General features: G+C 39.9%; 1 pseudogene; it reads left to right on the forward strand.

The window, feature by feature from the left end:
- The first annotated feature begins 7,874 nt into the window (after window positions 1-7,874).
- The window catches only part of LOC101598421, a 42,269-nt pseudogene continuing 23,977 nt past the window's right edge, over window positions 7,875-26,166 (forward strand).

The following is a 26,166-nucleotide window of genomic DNA, read 5'->3' on the forward strand; positions in this document are numbered from 1 at the left end:
TGATTTTAGAAGTTATTCTGATTTAGGGATTTAAAGAACTACCAAAACATCATTTTGGGTGGCTGCATACTACAGAAGTAAAATACATCACCACTTCTGCCTTGCTGTGACTTGGATCCTACCTCTGAGAGAATGTCATGAAGACACTCAAACAGCCTGTTGGGAGGGCCAAGTGTGGAAAAATTAACACTGCCCCCCATACATGTCCAAGACCAATTTGCTCACCACATGAAGACATCTCTATGTAAACAAATCCTACAGTCCCTCCAAGCATGTAGATGACCCTAGCCCTTGCATACAGTTTAATTTCAAACTCATGGAGGACCTCAAGCTAGAGTCATGGCTTCTGAATTGTGACTCACAGAAACTGGATTAAATAACTTTTGTTCAAAATTAAATTTTTGGGCTGGAGAGATGGCTTAGCGGTTAAACGCTTGCCTGTGAAGCCTAAGGACCCCGGTTCGAGGCTCCATTCCCCAGGTCCCACGTTAGCCAGATGCACAAGGGGGCACACGCATCTGGAATTTGTCTGCAGTGGCTGGAGGCCCTGGCACACCCATTCTCTCTCTCTCTCTCTCTCTCTCTCTCTCTCTGACTCTTTCTCTGTCTGTCGCTCTCAAATAAGGAAATAAAAATAAACCAAAAAAAATTTTTAAAAAAAATTAAATTTGTGAGCAGAAAACCTTCTCCCTGTACACCAGCCAACTGAAAGCTGGAAAATGCTGCAGTCTTATGGGAGACATAAGTCATCAGTAGTGAAAACAGTGGGCACTGGAAACCTCAAGTTTGGCCAGACAGGCCAAATATCTGAACAAGTGCAATAGTGGCATATCTGCCCTGAGGGAAATAAACTGCTCTTTAATTGGACTGAAGGCTCACTCTATGGGAGGGAATACATGTCTGATACTGAAAACCTAATCAAAAGCCTATGGCAGGAGAGGTCATGAGCTTTAGGGGTATAAAGCCTGCTCTTGTCTGGATAAATACATATATTACTCTCACCAAATTGCCCTGAAATCACTACACTTAATGTTCATACTCATATATTAATGCTACTTCTGGTTAAAGATGCTTCTCTTTTCAGATGGCAGTGACCACTGGGATGGCCCAAAAGGCAACATAGCGCTGAGAAGAAGGGACAGAGGAGTGTCCAGCACAAACATCTCACACCCTCCAAGGCTCAGAGTCCATTGCAGAATAGGTGGTAGAAAGAATGTAAGAGCCAATGATGGGTGTGGTGGTGCACACCTTTAATCCCAGCACTTGGGAGACAGAGGTAGGAGGATCACCATGAGTTCAAGGCCACCCTGAGACTACATAGCTAATTCCAGGTCAGTCTGAGCCAGTGAGACCCTACCTCGAAAAACCAAAAAAAGAAAAAGAAAGAATGTAAGAACCAAAGGAAGGGTACCACTCCTAACATACAACTGTCTGGACAGAAATTGGCCTTGATTCACAATGCCTAGAAGTACCTACACAAAACCTTCATTACAGGAGAAAAAGATTATGACATCAAATTAAAGGAGAGACTAATGGACAGAGGGAGGGGATATGATGGAGAGCAGAGTTATGAAGGAGAAAGTGGGAGAGGGGAGAGGAGAGGAGGGAAATACTATGGTTTGTTGTCTATAAGTATAGAAGTTGTCAATAAAAATATGCATATTAAAATTTTTTTAAATACCAGAACAAAATGTAAAAAAAATTACATCTGCTACACAATATTGTTGTATATCAATTTCCTCTAAATTGAAACATTTCATCCTGGAGAGAAGCTGGTTATGATTCAGGAAGCTCCAGCTCCTCAAGTCTCAGAAGTAAATAAGGCTAGGACCTCACAAGTCTCAGAAAGTTCCTGAAATAAGATCCACAAGGCCCATCCCTAAGGTTATATAAGGACTAAGAACTGATTGAGAGAAGCAATTTTCCTACCAGATGAGCTGCCTGCAGGTTGCACAATGATCTCCAGGAATGCAGCTTCTATGAGTCATGACCTATGCTAAGGTGGTCTTTTGAGTGCTGCAACTGCCTTAGGTCACTCACAGCCCTGTGAGTAACCCCTCACTTGTGCTCTGTAAATAATCCCAGTAAACATATTGGTTCACTAAGATTGGATTTTGGTGCAGTCACGCTTTGATCGTTGTTGGTGCTCTATCTGTGGTGGCTAGACATGTGTTTGTGTATCCCCAGGGGAAAAGGTTGTGGGTAACACTTGATGCCCAATATGGGGCATGGCAGAATGGAAGATAAGTTTGAGAGGAATGATTACATGGTTGTTGTATTGTAAAATAAGGCACATCACTAAGGCTGTGGATAATAAGATATGCAGCTGGGGCTGAGTTGGAAACTCACAGGGACCTTTTCTGTATAGAGGGATTACACCAAGAATTAAAACCACAACAGCAACAAAAATGGCTCACATTCTTTATCTTAACTTCTGATTTGGAATATAAATTGGATAAAAGAAAGAATTGAGGTATTGGCTTTCCATTTGTGGGACACAAGAGAAACAAGAGTACAAGTTACACCTGTGCTAAAAAGCCCTTCCTGGGATCCAAAAACTTGGAACCTGTAAAAGGAGTCAGATGGTAAAGATAAAGAAAATGAGATAAAACAAATAGAAGATACTTCTCAAATATGACCTTAATAAAGAGGAAGGGAAAATACATTATTGAGTATGTATACAGAGGTCTTAATAGTGGCCTAGTTCAAACAACCATGATAGTCAGGGAATATTCCCTTTCTGAACTGCTTTAGTTGGGAAAGACGGTGAGGCAAGACATGAAAGAACCTCCACTGCCTGGCTTGTGAGGCTATGGGATTTTAGTGCAGATGGGAATAGTCCGAATGCTATGAAAGCTAAAACCTGGGTAATGAAACTATTCATTCCTGCTTAAGACAAAGGCTGCAACATAAACACAGGCAATATCTGTGAAATCAGTCCCTGATGGACTGGTGCAAACAAGCCATTGGACTGTTAGTGTGGCATAATAGCCAAATATCTGTATCAACTTCTTCAGTGCTCCAGGAACATTATGGAAGAGGACACTGGAAAGAAAGAAAGATATGGAGGAAGGGGTGAACTATTGTATAGCAATTTCTTCCATATTGAAACATTTCATCCTGACAAGAAGTTTAAGACTCAGGGAGCTCTAGCTCACCAAGGCTCAGAAGTAAATAAGGCTGGGACCTCACAAGTCTCAGGAAGTTCCTGAAACAAGATCCAGGAGGCCCCTCCATAAGGTTACATAAGGAGTAAATACTGGGGTTAAGAGGCTCTCTATTGCAGTCCGGTTCCTATTGCTGGTAGAAATCACCCAACCAAGAGTAGCTTCTGGAAAAAAAGAGATTTATTTTGGCTTACAGGCTCAAGGGGACGCTTCACGATGACAGAGGAAAACGATGGCATGAGCAGAAGGTGGACATCACCACCTGGCCAACATAAGATGGACCACAGCAACAGGAGGGTGTGCCAAACACTGGCATGGGGAAACTGGCTATAAAGCCCTTAAGCCTGCCCCCAACAATACACTCCCTCCAGGAGGCATTAATTCCCAAATATCCATCAGCTGGGAACCTAGCATTCAGAACACCTAAGTTTATGAGGGACCCCTGAATCAAACCACCACATTCTGCCCCTGGCCCCCATAAACTGATATCCATACATGATGTAAAATACAATGCATTCAGTCATTTTAAAAGTCCCCATAGTTTTTAATCAATTCCAATGATGTTCATACATCCCCATAGTCCAAGATCTTTTAACTGAGCCATAATACCAAAAAATAACCTCAAAAAACCCATAATGGCACAGAATAAGTATTCACACTGCAAAAGATGGCATTGGGCATAGCAAAGAAACATTCAACCAATACAAGATTTAAAACAACCAGGGCAAATATCAAACTCTGTAGCTTCAAGTCCAGCAACTCTAACCAGTGACAAATCTCCAAGTCCGATAATTCTAACCAGCAACAAGTCTCTGGCATTCCAATTCCGCCCCTCCAGCTAGGCTACTCACAGTCCTGGGAAACTTCATCGGGGCCGGCAGCTCCTCGGCAGCCATCTCATGGTCCCGGCACCTCCACTGGGTCTCCACTGCAAGCCACGGTTATCCTCATGGCCCCATGGGGTCTCTATGCAGGCAACCAGCAAACTTGCTTCACACTGCCCATGGCCATTTCCAAAACACAAGACCATGTTGCAAACTCAATGACCCTCTTTCCAGCATTTCTTATACTCCACGATACCAGATAGGGTGCCAATTTGTTAATCCAGGGGGGAATAAAGCAGACTTTGAAGAACAGGACACTCCTTGAGCACTGGGGCCCCTTCAAAAGAGTCTACATTCTTCTTGTTGCCCCAGCGCAGGTCAGCTAGCCCAGTCTCAAAGGTTGTAATCTCTCAGTTGCAGCTGAACGGGCAACAGTTCACCCAAAGGTTTTTCTTTCTGTGCCATATCCCTCTGCTCACACCAGTTCATTTCTACGCAAAGCAACCCTGCACAACGTCTCAGGACATGGGCATAAGAGCAAGCTTCTCACACAAACTGCTAGCCCAGTCCGAGCACAGCTCTTTCTCACCCTCATAAGCCAAACCTCACAGTCCATAGTTCTTACTGCATCCAGGTCTTGCAACTCAGACCAGAATAGTCCATCAAGCTGTACTTACAGCACTGCAAGGCATCTCTTAGGCCAAGGTTTCAACTCCTTCCACTTTCGTCTTGAAAATCAACTCCAAAAGGCCAAAGCCACAGAGTCAGATGTCTAGCAGCAACCCCACTACTGGTACCACTTTACTGTTGCAGTCTGGTTCGTATTGCTGGTAGAAATCACCCAACCAAGAGTAGCTTCTGGGAAAAAGAGATTTATTTTGGCTTACAGGCTCAAGGGGATGCTTCACGATGGCAGAGGAAAATGATGGCATGAGCAGAAGGTGGACATCACTCCCTGGCCAACATACGATAGACCACAGCAACAGGAGGGTGTGCCAAACACTGGCATGGGGAAACTGGCTATAAAGCCCTTAAGCTCGCCCCCAACAATACACTCCCTCCAGGAGGCATTAATTCCCAAATATCCATAAGCTGGGAACTTAGCATTCAGAACACCTAAGTTTATGAGGGACACCTGAATCAAACCACTACACTCTCTTACCAACCAAACTGTCAAAAAGTATTGCAATGAGCTCCAGGCATGAGGTTCTACAAATCATTACCTATGCTGAGGTGGTCTTTTAGGGGAGGTAGCTGCCTTTGAATCATCCATGCTCCTGTAAGTTACCTTTCACCCATACTCCTATAAGTAACCCAAGTAAATTCGCTGCTTTACTAAGCTAGACTTTGGTAGTGATGTAGAAATACTCTGGAAAGATCACTCCAATGCCACTATGAGTGAAAGTAGAGGAGTTTATTAGCCAGGGGACAAAGAGCTTGAAGTATCCCTCTAAAAAAGCTTTGGCCCTGAGCTGAGATTTTAATTCTATTTTATAGTTTTCATAGCCAAGGGTAGGGGTAAGTGAACAAACAAGATGTGGCAATTTGCATATCAATCATTTCTGTAGTCAAGCCACCCTAACAATGAACTCCATTTTACTTTGTTTTAGCCTAAACTGTCTTTCCTTCTTATCACCCCTTTGGGCTCTTTCTGGACAGTTCCTTCTTTGGGATTTTTCCATCTGCTGACAAAGATAAGTTTTAACATCACAGCAATTAACTCTTACAGCCTATCTCAGTGAATAAGTTCAACTTTTAGTTTCTTTTCTACCACATAATTATTTCTTGATCTATAGTTGATGCCCCAATTGGGATGAATAAACATCTGCTTGCATCTGCCCTGGAAGGGTTTAATGCCCAAAACAAATATCTATTATGCTAGCCTTCTCAACCTCAAAAATAGCTGTTTAAAAAGGAGACATGTATCAGCACCAAGGTGATGGAAACAAGTGCTGAGGATACTCAACACATACTGAAGCACAGATCCAGAGGCTCCAAAGAGTTCCTCACTGAAATGACTTAAAACTCACCCACTATGGCTCAGGGAATTTTGTGGAAGAGGGGACTGAAAAATTAATTTTAAGCCTATACATTGGGTGTCATTGTAAGAAAAGTGTAAGAGAAAAGTAAAAGAGAACACTGGACTTGATCTCTACAGACAGGTTATTTTATTTAGAGTAAACAGCGAAGGGTAACAGCTTTCCCACAGGATGAAGGCTGAAGTACTAAGCCAGGCTAGGGCTAAGTTTATAAGGAGGATCCTAAGAAAAGCAGACTGTACCAGGTGCAGTTGATAAGGAAATTGTAGCTGTTCGTGTTCTTGTTCAGAATAGGCTTCTTCAGCCAGAAATGTGTAAGGGAGGGTACTCAGGCGGTCTCTGATCCTTCAAGGCCACCTAGGATAAGGACAGTACATCAATCAGGGAAAGGTACCAAGCCAAATGCCTCTGCAGTTTATTTTATTGCCTGTGAGCTTTAGGGATAGTTATTAAGTCTAGTAACCTTTAGTTTTCAGAGAAGGCTATTAACCCTTCAGTACAGATAGTAGAAGGATAAAAGAAATTGGGGAAAACTGGGGGTGAGTGGGACATTTTTTGGAGGACTGCATGAGCTGGAACAGGAATAGTGAACTCTTATACTGCTTCCTGCTATGGGGTGCAGTAGATCTCTCAAGGTGTCCCACGCAGACCTGTGGAAGTTGGATGTTTAAGGGCTGACATTCAGTAACCATGAAGAATTTAGTGACTTGCTGTGAAGGCATGTATTTTGTCCAGGAGGAATTTAGTGAGGCATCTGAATATGTAAGGACCACAAAGAGAGGGTGAACATTATCATAATCAGGGGGAAAAAAGTACATGTCAAAGACAGGATAGGTTTAACTTGAAGGGAGTAGAGTTGTGGGGTTTTTTTATCTTATAGCAATAGATATCTTAGTTGGTCACAGAGAGATGTCAGGTCACATGTAGAGAAATAATATTACTGGTCATCAAAAAGGCTAATACAGCCCAAAATATTATCGGCTCTGGATTGGTAGCATTTACCTCTCCACAATAATAGTTTATACTCACACAGGCTTGGCTTTTGGGAGTTTTTGGTTTTAGTTTTCCATTTCTCAAACTTTATTTTGTACTTTGTGTACACTATCCCATGTCAATTTTATGAATAGGCAAGGAGGCAGTTCTTCAGGAGAGTAATAGTTATTAGAGCCATTAGGAAAGAAATGCCTACATCATGTCAAATTTATTAGTCATTATGGTTTTGTTATTATCCATGTATGAGTATTTTTGGTATGTGACATGACATTTATAGGTGACATGAACATTATATTTAAGGTTGAAAAATAATAATAATATAGATGATAAGTAAGGAAAAAGGAATTGTTAACTTGGATGGGAAGTTAATTGAAATTAGTGGAAATATAAAGACTTAGTTTAGGTAAGGTAGGAAGTACAAGAGATTAGTATTGAAGCAATATTTTAAATACATTGTTTTAAATGTGAATATTAAGAAGTTAACTAATTATAAAGTTTAGGTTTACAGGGTTTTTTGTAAGTCTTTAATAGATAAGGACTTTACATACTTGATCTAAAGACAGTAGTCTTATTTTTAGGAGAACAAATGAAAGTATGTTAGGCTGAAAGGCTAAAACTTTGATTAGTTTTGATAATTTGTTATTAACAGTTGTTTATTTTATAAACATAATGAAATTGTATTTTATAGAATTATACTGGTTATATAATACAATGAAATATATTTTATGTAATTAGACCCAGTTTTAGTTATTAGAATAAGTTTATAGCCAATAAATAAGTCTTACCCAACAGGAAAACATAAGAGTATAACATTTAAGAAACCTATTGTTGAGTGGACTCTCAGATTAGCGATGGCAGAGGGCGGCTCGGAGCTGGCTGATGGGCGCATAGTGAAGATGGAGGTGTTCTACAGCGCCATGGTGGACCAGCGCCTGCCTGAATGCGAGAAGCTGGCTAAGGAAGGAAGACTTCAAGAAGTCATTGAAACTCTTCTCTCTTTAGAAAAACAGACCCGCACTGCCTCAGATATGGTGTCTACCTCCCGCATCTTGGTTGCAGTAGTGAAGATGTGCTATGAGGCTAAAGAATGGGATTTACTTAATGAAAATATTATGCTTTTGTCAAAAAGGCGAAGTCAATTAAAACAAAGAGGGAAGGAGAATGTGTGTCCCTGGGCCTTTTGCTACTACCAGTGAACTCCAGTCGCATACACTGACTTTCCAGCACATGCTAACTGAGGCTGTTTCAAAAATGGTTCAGCAGTGCTGCACTTATGTTGAAGAGATCACAGACCTCCCAATCAAACTCTGATTAATTGATACTCTACAAATGGTTACAGAAGGAAAGATTTACGTTGAAATTGAGCGGGCTCGACTGACAAAAACGTTAGCAACCATAAAGGAGCAAAGTGGAGATGTGAAAGAGGCAGCTTCCATGTTACAAGAGTTGCAGGTGGAAACCTGTGGGTCAATGAAGAAGGAGAGAGTAGAGTTTATTTTGGAGCACATGAGGCGCTGTGAAGGACTACATTCACACACAGATCATCAGCAAGAAGATCAACACCAAATTTTTCCAAGAAGAAAATACAGAGACATTAAAGTTGAAATACTATAATTTAATGATTCAGCTGGACCAGCATGAGGGATCCTATCTGTCTATTTGTAAGCACTACAGAGCAATATATGATACTCCCTGTATACAGGCATAAAGTGAAAAGAGGCAATAGGCTTTGAAAAGTGTTGTTCTCTATGTTACCCTGGCTCCTTTTGACAACGAACATTCAGATTTGGTTCACTGGATAAGTGGTGACAAGAAGTTAGAAGAAATCCCAAGTACAAGGATCTCTTGAATCTTTTTACCACAATGGAGTTAATGCGCTGGACCACGCTTGTTGAGGACTATGGGATGGAGTTAAGAAAAGGTTCCCTGTGCTGGCCAGAAGCTGTAATACAAATTATGGCCTTAAAAAGGTACAAAAACTACAGACAGTGTCAGTACAAAAGACTATGTAGTATGTGACATAATTAGCATAAAAGTTTATGATAGTACAAGACATAGCTTGGGCCAGAGGTCTTTAACTATTCTTTTATTATAATATGAGGTATGACACCATAAATAAATTTATCACCTTATTATAGAGAACTGTTTGAACTATGTAAAAAATTAAGGCAAGAGAAATACAGAGAAACAGCTTTTTAGAAGGTAGGCACATCTTATTCTTTAAATGTGTAATGATTATAAGTACAGGCAGAACAAGTCAAGTAAGACAGCATAAAGTTTTGGCATTTGTATTTGGTAACATTTTTATTTTTTTTTAATTTATTTATTAGAGACACAGAGAGGGAAAGAGACAGAGAGTGATAATGGGCATGCCAGGGCCTCTAGCCACTGCAAACGAACTTTAGATGCATGTGCCACCATGTGCATCTGGCTTACGTGAGACTTGGAGAATCAAACCTGGTTCCTTAAGCTTCACAGTCATGTGCCTTAACCACTATGCCACCTCTCCATCCCAACATTTCTGATTAGTTTACACACCTGTGTGGGTACCAATTACCCCACAAAAACTGGAAGGAGAACAGCAGCACTAAGATCATTTTTCTAGAGCAGGGACCACCATGTCTTAAGTATCAATATATCAATGAGCAATAAATTTGAGATACAGGAAATGAGACAATTAGTTAAGTAAAACCTTGATTGAGACTGAGTATACATAGTTTAAGAATAAAGCCAAACCTGGTCATTGTTGAGCTAAATTAGTCTGATTTTAACATACATAAAGACATTATGATAGATAGAATGATAGATAGTGATTTCTTCCTCAGCTACCTTTAATCATTGAACCATTTTTAAAGTTTAACATAAGACAATCTTTATGAATGGTAGGATATATGAAGCCTAGACAAACTATATTAACATTGTATATTGCAGGCTTTCTTAGGACAGGAGGAGTTTTCTCTGTTTTTTTAAGAACAAAGTTACAATGACTAAATTGCTTTTTATAAGACTTAGACAATAATCTCAGTGATAATCATCCAGTAAAACAGCATAAACAAGACAGGACCCATCTTAGCATTACAGTTTCTCTTATTGTTTGTTTGTCTTAGATACAATAATCTTAATATATAGTAAAAGATTGACAAATAGAGAAACATAGCAAACTTGCTTGAGAACTTTAAGGTCAGTCTTTTACAGCCATCATGGCCAGATTAATATAAATAAGTTTTTCTTTTAAGTTTACTGTCTGAATGTCATAGCATCCTGCTACAAGCCAGGACCATCTTTTGTTAGTCTGATATAAGCTGTAGGTTAATAGTCATCTTATATATCTCAAGGAGTCTGTAATCTCATCAAGTACTTTAAGACAAAATCAACTTTGTCTTTAACTTTCTGTTTAAGCTGACTCATACCTCCACTTACATACTTTACTCATACCTTTATCTACACACTTTTATCTTACAATCTATGTAACAACTCTGTAAAATCTTTATAACCCTTACCAACATTTAAAATTTCCTCTTCAGTTTATCTTCCTTAGTCATGTCATTTCATAACTACCAACAAAAACTTTCTTACTATAAGACTTTTAAGATGACCATTTAAGTTTTGTTTATTTTTCTAATTTCTGCTTGTATGGTTTTTTGTCCCTATGGTTAATTATAAATAGACTGGATTCTGATGGTCTGTCTTCCCATTTTCCTGGGTCAGCAGGCTTTCCTAGGCTTCTCTCTTTTATTTTATTTTTTAGTATTTAGAAGGTCAGTTATATTAATTTTATAGTTTTCATTAAAAATGAATCTTAAAAAAAATGAATCTTGATTTTGTTAAACATTTAGGTATTTAGTTTGTTTGTTTGTTTTGTTTTTTCAAGGTAGGGTCTCTCTCTCTCTAGCCTAGGCTGACCTACAATTCATTATGTAGTCTCAGGGTGGCCTTGAACTCACAATGATTCTCCTACATCTGCCTCCGAAGTGCTGAAATTTAAGGCATGCACCACCACACCTGGCTAACATTTAGCTTTTTTTTTTTTTTTTTTAGTAGAGTTTTAACAGTAGGAAATACAGGTATAGCTCAATTTAAGTTTGATTTGAAACATGACAATGTAAATAAATTTATCAACTTATTACAAGGAATAATGTCTGAACTATATGAACAATTAAGGTGTGAAAAATGAAAACTTTTAAGTTAACCCATTTTACCACAGGCAATCTAAACCTTCTTTAGTTTAAATCCTATAACCTTTTCATATCATTTTTATATTTTCTAATAACATACCTTACAACAACCTTTTACCTTATAAAATCTTTTTTGATCCAAAAACACATCTCTTGCTATAGAAGCAAGATTAAGATTTGTTATACAAATATGTCTATTATTGTAGTAAGCAACAAGTACATTGTCAAAAACATAGATGTTAATTATTTTAAATATATTGTAAACCTGGTTTTAATAACTTAACATTATTTTAAAATATATGAGCATCATAACACTTAATGACCATAAGTACTAGAATAATTAATAACCATAAATTTAGTCATATATAAGGACAGATTACATAAAACACAGAACACATGACATTACATAGTTGGCAAACATTATACATGACAATATGAAACATGGAGAGACATCCTTTTAAGATTTTAGTTATATTTTAAATTGATGAGGACTTAATCTTAACAGAGCAACCTGACATTTTATTTTATTTATTTATTTGGTAGTTTATAATGAAAAGAAGGAGGAAAGGGAAAAGAAAGGAAAAAATCCTAGAAGGTGTATAGTGATTAACTTCTAGCAAGGAGAGAAAAATTAGATATCCATATGTAGAAGAAGTTAAAGAGAGCTGGGTGTGCTGGTGCACACCTTTAATCCCAGCACTCAGGAAGCAGAGATAGGAGGAACGCTGTGAGTTCAAGACCACCCTGAGACTACATAGTGAATTTCAGGTCAGCCTTGGCTAGGGCAAGACCCTACCTTGAGAAACCAAAAAAAGAAAAAAAAGAAGTTAAAGAGGCCCCCAAAAGACAGGAGTTTCTCTAAGAGGGTAGAGTTTGTATTTGATTTAGTGAGATGGCTTGAGTTTGGACTGAGAAAGAGAGACCCTGGAAAGGCATAGTCCAATGGCAGAACTGTGTGTGAGAAATAGAGTTTTAGAAGTGACAGGATTTTAGAGGGGTTTTGGTGAATTTGGTAAGCAGAACAAGAAGTACAAAGGGAAGGGAGGGAAAGGAGGGCAAAGAAGCCCTGTAGGTAAGGAACCTCAGACCATTCACCATGTTTTCTGAGGAAGTTATCAAGATCAATAAGAATATTCAAATCCAGGGGCTGGAGAGATGACTCAGTAGTACAGGTGCTTATCTGCAAAGCCTAAGGACCCAGGTTCCACTCCCCAGAGCCCACATAAGGCAGATGCACATGGTGGCACATGCGCCTGGAGTTTGTTTGCAGTGGCTGAAGGCCCTGGCCCACCTATTCTGTCTGTTCTCTCTCTTCCTATTGGCAAATAAGTAAAAAAAAAAAAAATACTTAAAAAAATATTCTAATCCAAAGTACCAAATTCAGGCCAGTGGTGACCATTATCTAAGGAATATTGTGCCCAAATCTGAACAGAGAGCCGGAGTAATTTGGCAGGCAGGAGTTTAGAAAGTTCGTGTTTTTTTTAAATTGGCCTTAAGACATGCCAATGGAGTCTTTTGAAACAGATAACTTAGAGCCCATTTTGGATGACAAGGACTAGAGTGGCCAATCCTGCCACCAGGGATGTCGCTCAGGTTTAGGAAGGGCAAACAAAACCCAAGAATTAGGAGGGAGCATCCCTATGGTCATAATGCTTGTCTGGTGGAATGACATGTGGGGGACTCCTGGTGTCTCCAATCGTCCACAGACCAAAAAGTGAGAAACTGCCAGAGTTTCCGAGACCTGGGATGGGGCAGCTCCACCACATACAGAGGGCAAATACCTTGCCCTGAAGCAATTTGATGAGGGTGTGGATGCAGCAGATCACATGGTGAAAGGCCTTTTATCTGGAATTCAAAAGTCTGAGGGGAGAAGAGAGGGAGAGAGTAAGAGAAATATGACCCAGTGAATTATCCAAAGGGCTGTCAGAGACTTGGTTGAGCTCAGAGAGAGATTTTTGGATATTCACCAGGGAGTAGCCCTGGCCAGAACTCCTCAGTCTCCACAAAGAAGCTGCGGAGCTCATGCAATCTGAGGGTCAGAGTAAGAGGGAGAAGAGAAGGAGAAAGCTTCCTGGTGTCAAGCTAGGTTTACACAGAGTACCAATAAGACTCCCTGAGCTGCAAGGCTGAACAGAACTTGCACCACTCATGTAGACAAAGGTCACAAAAGACCAGAGGTGTCAGGTCAGACTGGTGACCATTTAGTCCAAATAGTGAGCTCTGCAAGTGCCTGTGTTCCCAGGAAAATGATAAACACTGGCAGGGAGGTAGGGAGAAGGAGAGAGGAATGGGGTGGGGGCATGCAGCTGGAGATCCCCGGAGGTGTATCTGAGTCATGGCACCAGAAATGTAACAAAAGTGTAAAAGAAAAGTTAAAGAGAACACCAGACTTGATCTCTACCAACAGACTGTTTTATTTAGAGAAAACAGCAAAGGGCAACACAGCTCTCTTGCAGGATGAAGGCTGAAGCACTGAGCCAGGCTAGGGTGCAAGTTTATGAGGAGGATCCTAAGAAAAACAGACTGTACCAGGTGCAGTTGATAAGAAAATTGTAGCTGTTTGTGTCCTTGTTCAGAATAGGCTTCTTCAGCAAGGAATATCTAAGGGAGGATACTCAGATGATCTCTGGTCCTTCAAGGCCATCTAGCCTAAGGGGAGTACATCAATCAGGGAAAGGATCCAAGCCAAATGCCTCTGTTGTTTCTTTTATTGCCCACGAGCTTTATGGATAATTATTAACTCTCAAGTTCCCTTTAGTTTTCAGGGAAGACTATTAACTCTTCAGTCATACCCGGAGGCATTGCCCCCCCCAACGCATACCAATCTGACTGCTACTCCCACAACTCATAACCCACAACCCCATGGAGAATGCCAGCAACCCCACAGAGTTGGGCTGCCAGAGGAATGGGGCAGAGACAAGGGAAAAGATGGCACCAACACATGGTGTATCCATACTAAGTATGTCCATAACAAAAAATAAATTTTAAAAAAATGCAACTGAATAGATAAATATCTCTAAAATAGTAAAAGAAAAAAGAGAGAGAGAGAGAGGGAGGGAGAGAGAAAAGGAGACATGTACAACTTGGCAAGATTGGAATTTATTCTTTGCATTACAAGCTAATAAACTCAGGTTAGGGGCAGGAGAGATGTCTTAGCAGTTAAGGCTCTTGCTGTCAAAGACAAAGGACCCAGGTTTGATTCCCCAATACCCACATGTGCCAGATGCACAAGGTGGCACATGGGTCTAGAGTTCGTTTTCAGTGGCTAGGAGGCCCTGACGCATCCATTCTTATTTTCTCATATTCCCTCTCCCTCCCTCCCTCCCTCCTCCTCTCTCTCTCTCTCTCTCTCTCTCTCTCTCTCTCTCTCTCTCTCTCTCTCTTTCTCTCCATAATTCTCTCTCTCCCTCTCTAAAATAAATAAATAAAAACAGTAAAATAGGATTTATTTTTTTAAAAAAGTCAACTTATCCTATCACCCAAAAGTACCAAATCTGTAAGATCTATTATGCCTCTTAGATATCAGACTCACTAACATTACTCTTAACTTGATATGCCAATATATTAGTTTTCAATGAGATGTATTTCAAACATTTCTTAGAATATTAAGTGTATTCAGGGAATCAAGTTAAAATTCAAAGGTAGAATAAAAAGAAAGCTCGTGGGACTGGTCCTGATGGCACAGGCTTATAATCTCAGCTATCTAGGAGGCTGAGGCTGAAGATCACAAATTCAAGCCAGCCTGGGTAACCTGGTGCAACTTTGTCTCACAAGGAAAGGTAGAAAAGGTCTGGTAATATAAATCAGTGGTAGAAGACTTGGCATACATGAAGTCCTAGGTTTAATCCCCTCACTGCAAGAAAGAAAATGAAGGAGGAGAAATAAGAAGGGAATATCAGCAAATATTCTTACTCATTATAATGTCCACAAAATGATAGGAACTGAAATTGAAATTCCTTCTCCTTTTTAAGAATGTTTCTGTCAAAAGAGGCAACACAATCTCTTCTTAGGATGCCCTAAGTAGACTATTTTCCACCCAGTTTCCCTAAGATATAATCATGTATAATCAATCATTAGATCAACTAAAGTTTCAGTTATTGTAATTTTATGTCCAGGCAGATGTTTGTACTCAATTTTCAACTTACACAATTTCTTCCTCATGAGGTTTCAAGTCAGATTGTTATATTCCATTTCTTAGCCAAATCTTATGGTGTCACAGTTAATTGATTCTATGGATTTATATCTTTAACTTGAGAGAATATTCTTTGCAAAATTTTAAAAATGTGAGCTCTATGGATATTTCATACTTTGCCCTTCTGTAGATTCCCTGAGTTACTGGAATGTTCATCAGATCCAAGCAATGAGATATATAGGTCACCCTTGTAAGAGAGCGTTGGGAAGTCATGTGTTCTGTTGTTGATGACTTACTATTGAAGTAGTTGCCCCAGATTTCATAAAACCTGTGCTGATGGTCATTTCTAGTACATCTTTAATCAATAATAGAACTATAACAGTTACTAAGAGATACAGCTCAGTTGGTAAAGAGCTTGCTGAGCACACATGAAACCCTGGGTCACATCCCCAGAACCACATAAAATTGAGCCTGGTGGGGTATGCTGTGACCCCAACATTTGGGAGGTAAAGGCTGGAGGTCAAGGTCATCCTTAACGAGTTAGAGACTAGATTGGGATACATGAGACATGAGGCCTTGTGTGAAATAAGACAGAGACAGAGAGAGATTATAAATAAGACTAGAGCACTTCCCTAAATGTTCAGGACAGGAACTACTGCTCCCCTAAACCATCACTTCACAAGCATGAATAAACTACTAATCTGCCCCAGATACACCAGCATGCCTCTATGTCCAAGATGCTGCTGGGATCCACTTCAAATTTAACAGTTACATGCAGAAAATGTTTGGGAAACAAGATTATTTAAACAAGTCATCTATGAAATACTATTTGAGTTGCATAAATCTGCTAAAACTTATTTTTAAATATTCTAATACCTTCATTATAATTCCCATAAACATCCTCAATATCTCAGAATATCTTTGGAATTCATTTTTAGTACTTGAAAATATATCACCCAGTTCCTAAAATAAACAATGAGAATGAAGGAAGAGTTCAAATTTGGGATTAATAAACTAGCCACCTGGTGTCCTTCCTCTTGCAAGCTGTTTAACAATAATAAGATTACAAAAATGTTCTAATTTCATGGATTTCAATAATTCTGTTATAAATTGTGTAAAATACTGAGGAATACTGCTGTCAGTTGCAGGTGAAACACACTAAATTCTGTGTAGTCAGTGCATGTAACTGTCCAAGGATTATCTGTTTGGTAGTATTATTCTTGAGGATAATAAGTCAGGTCCTAGTGATTTTTATAGCCTTCACCCAAGATACCAAGGGTCATGACAAAAGCACTAGTTCTGGAAGAACTAAGACCTAGGTTCAAAACTGGATGGTCATTTAGTAGTCATGTAACCTTGGGCAATGAAAAATATATAAATGTATACCTCAGTTACCTCAGCCATGGAAACAACTAACAGCAGCTCTTGCCCATTTCTGTCATGAGAAGTCATTCTGAAATAAATTATTAGTGAAAATACTGCACAAACCACACACTGTGAGGAATGTATCATTTTCCAACTCTACCCTATTAAATAATGAACATAATTTTTCCTTATCACAGGAAATATTTTTACAAAGTATTTTCTGATGCATTCCACTGAACCACTTAAGGCTCTTAGAGCATTCTGTCTGCCACATTCTAAGCTCTTTAGGCCCATATGGCCTTTGGTGCTATTCAGTGTTAATGCAGCCAGTGGATGCAAGGACTGAAGGGGATTCCAAACTGACCAAGCCTCTGAGATAACTCTCCCCTGGAAGAAGCTCTTGCCATTACCATAGGCTTTGCTATTCAACAGAATCTAATTTAATAACTATGACCAGCCTTGAGCCAAGGATGCTGCTCCTATCCCTTTTTCACTTGCTCTCTAAACTCTGTGTGTGTGTGTGTGTGTGTGTGTGTGTGTGTGTGTGTGTGTGTTCATGTGCATAAGTGCAGGCATACCACATGCTTGCATGTGAAGGTCAGGACAACTGAGTATCAGTCCTCACCTTTATGCAGGTTGCTGATGGGAGTGACTATGGGGCCAGGCAAGTCCAAGATCTCATAGCAAATCCTCTGGGATGCCAGCACATTGTTTGCAAATGACAGGCACTTATTATCCCTATCTTCAGCTTTGAGGATTTATCCAGAATTCCATATTATTATAAGAAAAATCTTATTTAGCATAAACTATATGCATACACTTTTATAAAAATGGAGTCAAGTATATATATTAACAAGCAGAATGTATCGCTATCTTGTTATGTCCTTGCTATTGAGAGAAATAAATATATGAACATGATAAAATCCCTGTATCTTAAAGGACTGACATCCAGCAAGAAAGATAAAATATGTTAAAATGAAACTATAATAATAAGATACATTGCAAATGGCATTAAAGTTACAAAAACAAAACATCACAGTGAAAACTAGAAAGGGAGAATCACTTCCAGCACAGAGGACAGATGAACATTTATTAAGTGGCTTGAACTTCAGCCAGGTTCTGAAGACCTGGTAAGACTTCAATAGTCTGAAATGGAAGTGGAGGGAACATGTATTACAGAGGCAGGAAGCAGGGTGAGTAAAAGCACAGAGCCTGAAAAGCATTAACAGCTCTCTGGGGAACAAAGTAGTCAGGTCAGTTTTCTAGGGGCTGCAATATTTCACAGAGCTTGTGGCATTTTTATGATCATAACAATAAAGGCAGCCTAACAGACTAAGAATCACTGGCTACACACAAACACATTTTTAGGGCACTGTAAAAATGTTGTGGGACCACATGGTGAATGGTAAAGAATTTAGGCTGTTCATTCAGGAGTGGGGACCCAATGGTCAATGTAAGTTACAAAGTAACACCAAATAGTGCAAGGCTAAAGACAAGAAGGAAGGTGCTGGGAAGTGTGTGGCGATCCCTGCATGAACTGGGGCTGGGGCAAGGAAATGTGAAGAAACACACCAATTTAGGTGCTGATCTATAACCTTTGGGCCTGCAGTCCATCAATCACTCAATCACAGCAGTGAAGCATTGCTGGCTGGCGAGGTTTGGAGTTGACAGTTCACTAGTGATGAAGGATTTGCATTGAGAATACAAATTCCCACTTGTTATACCACTCCAGGCTAAGGCAATGCATTTTCAAAGATGCTGTCTGGTGTTAAGGGTCCAGGCTTAAGTCATACACAAAAGCAAAATTAACTAGCTCATAAGGAATCCAAAGTGGTACCAGAGGTAAGGGTCTGTGTTCATGTCAGGAGACTTACATGGCTTCACAGAAGAAAGGGATGGCAAACTGGCCAGGGATGGAGCTGTCTCCAAAATGAACCTGCCAATCACAGCAAAATGCCACAGTGCTCAGGGCAAGTCAAAATCTATGTTAATTAAGAAATTACAAAAATACTTCCTGTGGGTTGTGCTTATCTCAACTGTGCTAATTTTCAATGCTATTCTGCACTTGTTTTCTGTCCTAAGTGCCCTAATATTGTCTCAACCTGTGACCAAGAGTTACTAATATGCTAGCCCATTTTTATTGTCATTATCATTAAAAATACCAAGTTTAATTGCTATACAGAAGACCAGATCCAGCACCTTGAAGTTACCTTGTTGTTTTACAAATTTGACTTTAATGTCAGTCATTGGATGTTTCAACAATTAGTCAAAGAGGGGGCTGGAGAGATGGTTTAGCAGTTAAGGAGCTTTCCTGCAAAGCCAAAGGACCTAAGTTTGACTCCCCAGGACCCACCGAAGCCAGACATACAAGGTGGTGCATGTGTCTGGAGTTCCTTTGCAGTGACTGGAGACCCTGATGTGTCCATTCCCTGTCTCTATCTCTTCTCTCTCTCTTGAAAATAAATAAATAAAATAATTAAAATATATATGTGTATATATTTAAAAAGAAAGAAATAGAGAAGCAGGAGGCACGGTTATCTGCAAATGAAGGTCTTTGTAGAAGCAGAAGTACCTGCACTTGGCATTCCAGGACCAGGAAAAAGCGGTGACTCCTGTGACAGTGCTCAACTGCCATCTAGAGGCTCAACAGCATGTCTGCATACTACAACACTGAAAAACCTACAAAATACGCAAGCATAATTTAGATAAGACAGGAAATACATAAAATTTTAGAATATTTTCAAACAATTCCTAATACCTAAACAGGAATAAAAATAACAAATAGCAAGCAGGCGTGGTGGCACACGCCTTTAATCCCAGCACTCGGGAGGCAGAGGTAGGAGGATTGCCGTGAGTTCAAGGCCACCCTGAGACTCCTTAGTGAATTCCAGGTCAGCTTGGGCTAGAGTGAGACCCTACCTAAAAAAAAAAAAAAAAAACAAGTAGCTAATTGGACCAGTTTTAACTCATTTTTAGCTAGACACATGACCCATGCCAGTAATCCCAGCACTGAAGAGGTGGACGTAGCAGGATTTTAAGGCCAGCTTGAACTACAAAATAAGATCCTGTATATAAAAACCTAAAAATTAAAAAAATCTTTACATTTGAAACTACTATTTGTAGGAGCTGGAGAGATGGCTCAGCAATTAAGGCATTGGCCTACAAAGCCTAACAACCCAGGTTCAATTCCCCAATACCCACATCAAACCAAATGCACAAAGTGGCATATGCATCTGGAGTTTGTTTGCAGTGGTTAGAGGCCCTAGTATGCCATTCTATTTCTCTCTCTGCTTTTTCCTCTTTTTCAAATGAATAAAGTATCTGGGGACTGGACAGATTGCCTAGTGGTTAAGGCACTTGCCTGAGAAGGCTAAGGAACTATGTTTGACTTCCAAGATCCCCCTGTAAGCCAAAAGCACAAAGTGACGCATGCATAAGGTTGCACATGCACACAAGGTGGCACACATGTCTGAAGTTCAACTGCAATGGCTGGAGGTCCTGGCTTTCTCTCTCTAGCTCTCTAGCTCTCAATCTCACTCTCTCATACACACACACACACACACACACACTCTCTCTCTCTCTCTCTCTCTCTCTCTCTCTCTCTCTTTCTGTGTCATTAAAAAAAAATAAATAAGGGCTGAAGAGATGGCTTAGCAGTTAATGCACTTGCCTAAAAAAGCCTAAGGACCAATGTTTTACTGTCCAGATCACACATGACCCAGACACACAATGGTGAAGCAAATGCAAGGTCACATATACTCACTAGGTGTTGCAAGCATCTGGAGTTTGATTGCCGTGGCTGAGGCCCTGTCATGCCAATTCTCTCTCTCTTTGTCTCTCTCACTCAGTCTCTCTAAAAATATTTTTTAAAACATAATAATTTTTTTTAAAAAGGTGATGTCTGAAAAATAATTTTAAGGCTATGTCTAGGAAGGTCATAAGCACTAGGAGGAAGTTACTACCATTGTTTGAATAAGTGGATATAGTATGCCCACCAAATTGGCCTCTAGATTCTTTTTTTTTTTTTTTTTTTTTTTGATTTTTCGAGGTAGGGTCTCACTCTAGCCCAGGCTGACCTGGAATTCACTATGGAGTCTCAGGGTGGCCTCGAACTCATGGCGATCCTCCTACCTCTGCCTCCCGAGTGCTGGGATTAAAGGCGTGCGCCACCACGCCCGGCTGGCCTCTAGATTCTTATTTTTATGTGTATATATTTATGCTACTCTGACTTTTGTTTGCAGCCACATTCAGATGGCTGTCACTACTGGGGAGTCTCAAAACTTATCAAAGGGCTAAGAAGGAACCGTGGAGCATTCAGCACTAAGTGAGATAGCTTTATAACACCCTCAAAGGCTCAAGGACTATTTTGGAAAAGGTAGTGGAAAGAATGTGAGAGTCAACGGAAGAGGAGGAGTGTTTTGGAATGCTACCTTCTAGACACAAAGTGGTCATTGCATTCATGACCTCACAGTAACTGATGCCACCCTACAAAACAGCTGCATAATATGAGGGCAAAAAAAAAAAATTCACAACAAAACATAAGAGGGACTAGTTGGAAAGAAAAAGTTCAGTGGAGGATGTATGGGGGGGACAAAGGAGAGTAATAAGAAGTTCTTAGGATAAGTTTTCATTGTGTATATGAATGGAGGTTGTCAATAAGAAGTTTTAAAACTTTTGAAAAAATTTCTGGGGCTGGAGAGATGGCTTAGTAATTAAGGTGCAGGCCTGCAAAGCCTAAGTACCCAGATTTGATTCTCCAGGTCCCATGTAAGCCAGATGCACATGGTGGCACATGTGTCTGGAGTTCTTTTGCAGTGGTTGGAGGCCTTAGTGTGCACATTCTCTCTGTGTGTGTGTGTCTCTCTCTGTGTGTGTAATAAATGAATCAAAATAAATAAATAAATCTTTAATTAAAAAAATGAATTTCTGACTGGAGAGCCATTAAAGACTCTTGTTTGCAAAGCCCAAATGCCTAATGGCCTGGGTTTGATTCCTTAGTAAAGCCAGATACAAAAAGTGGCACATGCATCTGGAGTTAGTTTACAGTGATCCTAGTGTTCCTTCTCACTCTCTTTCTTTCTGCCTCTCTCAAATACATTAAAATTTTTTTAAAAAAAAATTCTGGGCTGGAGAGGTGGCTTAGTGGTTAAGCACTTGCCTGTGAAGCCTAAGGACACTGGTTCAAGGCTTGATTCCCCAGGACCCACGTTAGCCAAATGCACAAGGGGGGCGCATGCATCTGGAGTTCTATTGCAGTGGCTGGTGGCCCTGGCGTGCTCATTCTCTCTCTCTATCTCTCTGCCTCTTTCTCTCTGTCTGTCACTCTCAAATAAATAAATAAAAATAAACAAAAAAATTCTGGGCCTCAAAATCTCCTAAATGCCCTATACCTCAATTTCCTTTTGTAACTCTCATGTTCTCATGTCCATGAGTGAGATCATGAGGTTTTTAAAAAAAAATTATGAATTAGTTTTGTACTCAGTGAATGCAGTCAAGTGGGTACCATTATGAGGCTCATCCATATCCTACCCCCTCCGCTTGGCCCCTCCTTGTTGAGCTATATAGGTCATGCATTGTGGAGTTAACCCACAGTTATGGGTAGGACAAATATCTCTGCATATCCTGACCCAACATGTGGCTCTGACATTCTTTCTGCCCCCTCTTCCACAAAATTTCCCTGAGCCATGTTGTGTTCAGTTTTGGTCTGCTTCAGTGATGAGGTGTTGGGGGCCTCTGGGTCTCTGGATATCTGATTTGGTAGGAGTTGATTTTTCTCTGTGTTGATCTCCTTCACCCTTGTGCTGGTACCCTGTTCACCAAGAAAACAGTACCCTTGCTTGTTTTGCCAATTATTCTTAGTGTCATCCAGGGCTCTTTTGAGGTATGATGGGGTGGCTCTGTCATTAGGATCTACATATATCTGAAAGAGAGAAGCAGATTTTCCAATGGAGAGTAAGTTAGCACCAGACAAATGGGATAACCCTTATTTTTTTATATAGAACTTAATAGGTGTAGCCCACGCTTGGTGGTAGCTTGATAATGGAGAGCAGGCTCATGTTCAGATATGGTTCTGACTTGTTTCCCAGCTCCAGCTATGGGTCCCGTTGCACTGAGGGGATCAGTTAGCCAAATCAAGAGCAGTTAGTATCCCACCATGGCTGTGTGCCACTGTTGCACTTATGTGAGCATCACAACAGGTTATTTGCTGCTAAGCAGGTTAGGCCATAAGTCACTTGGAAAGATATTGGTCATTTTCCCCCAGTCGCCCATGTAGCACCTTCTGGCACTAAGATGTGCTAACTGTCTGGGACTGACTCTCTTCCAGCTTCCAGCCATGTCATTCCATTTTACTTATCAACCGCATATGGTTTCTTCAGCAGTAGAGTCTTACCACTAACCTTTGGTGGATCATCAAGTTCTCTGACAGAAACCTGTTTTTCTTTTAGGAAACCTTGTAGGTCTCTCTGATCAAAAGCTCAAATGCTGGTACTGGGAGTTACAGGTCAGTACCCACTAAGAGAAGAAAGAAAAAGATAACTGATATAAAAGAGTTAGAGAGAAGAGAGAGAGAGAGAGAGAGAGAGAGAGAGAGAGAGAGAGAGAGAGAAGAAGGAGGAGGAGGAGGAGGAGGAGGAGGAGGAGGAGGAGGAGGAGGAGGAGGAGGAGGAGGGAGAAAGAGAGAGAAGGGCTGTAGAAGATTAAGGTCAGTCTTCATCGTATCCTCTCCAGTGCCTTGTTCCTCAGGTATTCCCTCTAAGGGCTTGGTGGAGGTTCAACCATTTGGTCTGACTTATAGGATGTAGAATTTTATAGTACCATTGCTGTTTGGGTCTAGGTTTGTGTCTCCCACCCCCTCCTTTGCCATCCCCTCCCTTCACACCCACCCTATTGTCTAATCCTTGAGATGCTTGCTGGGTACGTCAGCATCTTTGGGAGATTCAGGATAGGTACTGTACATAAGTGAGACTATGCAGCAATTATCTTTCTGTGATTGGGTAAGTTCACTGAGAATGATCTGTTCCATGTTCAACCATTTTTCCTCAAATTTCATTCTGTCATTTTTTCTTACTGCTGTGTAGAATTCCATTTTGTATATATACCACATCTTAGTTATCCATTCTTCTGGTGATGGACATCTGGGTTGATTCCAGCTCTTACCTATTAGGAATTGAGCTGCTATAAACATGGTTGAGCAAATCTCTCTTGCCTGTGGTTTGAAGGTTTTAGGGTAGATGCCCAGTAAAGGAATAACTGGGTCTGTCGGTAACTCTGTGGTCAACTTTTACAGGAGTTTCCATATTGCTTTCCAAAGTGGTTGTACCATCTTACATTCCCACCAACAGTGGATGAGGGTTCCTAATTCTCCACATTCTCACCAGCATTTACTTTCATTTGATTTTTTGATGTTTGCTATCCTTACTGGGGTAAGGTGGAATCTCATAGTTGTTTTAATTTGCATTTCCCTGATTATTAGAGATGATGAACATTTCCTTAGGTGTGTGTTTGTCTTTTGTATTTCTTCTTCTGTGAAATACCTGTCCAGCTCTCTGTCCCATCTTGAGAGTGGGTTGTTTTACTTATTATTTAGGTTTTTGAGTTCTTTGTAGATTCTAGAGAATAGGCCTTTGTCAGTTGGATAGTCAGCAAATATTCTCTCCCATTCCATTGGTAATCTATTGGCTTTGCTTATTATATGTTTGTCTATGAAGAAACACTTCAGTTTCATGTGATCCCATTGGTTGAGTGATTGTTTAAGATCCAGTGCTACTGGATTCAGGAAGTCTTTTTCCATTCCTATATCATGGAAAGTTCCTCCTACATTTTCTTCCAGTAATAGCTGAGTTTCTGGTCTTATATTTAGGTCTTTGATCCATTTGGACTTGAGTGTTGTGCATGGCAAGATGTGTGGATCAAGTTTCAATTTCCTGCATATGGTTATCCAGTTTGTCCAGCACCATTTGTTGAAGATGCTGCCCTTTTTTCCAGCCTATATTGTTAGGGCCTTTGTCAAGTATCAAGTAGCTAAAGTTTCTTGACCCAAAGTCCAGGTCCTCAAGTCTATTCCATTGGTCTATACTCCTGTTTTTATGCCTGTACCATGCTGTTTTTATTACTATGGCTCTGTAATATAGCTTTAGATCAGGTATGGTGATGCCACCAGAGATATTTCTTTTGCTGAGGATATGTTTGGATATGCGAGGCCTTCTGCCTTTCCATGTGAAATTTGAGATCATTTTTTCTATCTCTGTGAAGAACACTGTAGGGATTTTAATTGGAGTTGCATTAAATCTGTATATTGCCTTTGGTAAGATTGCCATCTTCACAATGTTAATTTTGCCTATCCAGAAGCATGGGATGTCTTTCCATTTTCTCAAGTACTCCTCAATTTCTTTTTTATGTTTTAGGTTTTTGTTATATAGATCTTTCACTTCCTTGGTTAACATTATTCCAAGGTTATTGTTTTGTATTATTTTGTTTTTTGCTATTGAAAATGAGACTGTGTCCCTTATTTCTTTCTCTTTATCTTTGTCATTTGCATATAGAAAGGCTACTGATTTTTGTGCATTGACTTTGTATCCTGCTACTTTGCCATAGGGATGAATCACCTTCAAGTGTTTTGGGATGGAGTCTCCTAGGTCTATTACATATATAATCATGTCATCAGTGAATAGAGCTAACTTAACTTCTTCCTTTCCAAAATGTATCCTTTTATTTCTTTCTCCTGTCTTATTGCTTGAGCTAGGACTTCCAGTACTGTATTGAAGAGCAGAGGTGAGTGTGGACAACCCTGTCTTGTTCCTGATCTCAATGGGAATTCCTCCAGTCTCTCTCCATTAAGTAATATTTGGGCCATAGGAGCTTTGTATCTCGCCTTTATCATGTTAAGATATGAACCAACCATGCCAATTTTCTCCAATGTTTTGATCATGAAGTGATGTTGTATTTTGTCAAAGGTCTTTTCTGCATGTATTGAAATGACCATGTGGCTTAAGTGTTTAACCTTGTTTATATGGTGTACTAAATTGAAAGATTTCTGTATGTTGAACCACCCCTGTGTTCCTATAATGAATCCCACTTGATCAAGGTGGACAATGCTTTTGATGTGTTTTTGGATTCGATTTGTGAGAATTTTGTTCAGGATCTTTGCATCTAAGTTCATGAGGGAAATAGGCTGGTAGTTTTCTTTTCTTGTGGCATCTCTGCCTGGTTTTGGAAATATGGCAATACTAGCTTCATAAAAGGAGTTGGGTAGCTTACCCTGTTCTCCAATTGTATGGCACAATTTGAGCAAGATTGATTTGAGTTCTTCCATGAAGGTTTGATAGAATTCAGCAGAGAAGCCATCTGGTCCTGGACTCTACTTTTGGGGGAGAATTTTATATTACTTTTTCAATCTCCATGAGTGTGATAGGTTTGTTTAGGAGATTATTCTGCTCTGAGTTTAGCTTTGATAGATGGTATGTGTGCAGG

Source organism: Jaculus jaculus, chromosome 7 (genome assembly GCF_020740685.1).
Source record: "Jaculus jaculus isolate mJacJac1 chromosome 7, mJacJac1.mat.Y.cur, whole genome shotgun sequence".
Lineage (NCBI taxonomy): Eukaryota > Metazoa > Chordata > Mammalia > Rodentia > Dipodidae > Jaculus > Jaculus jaculus.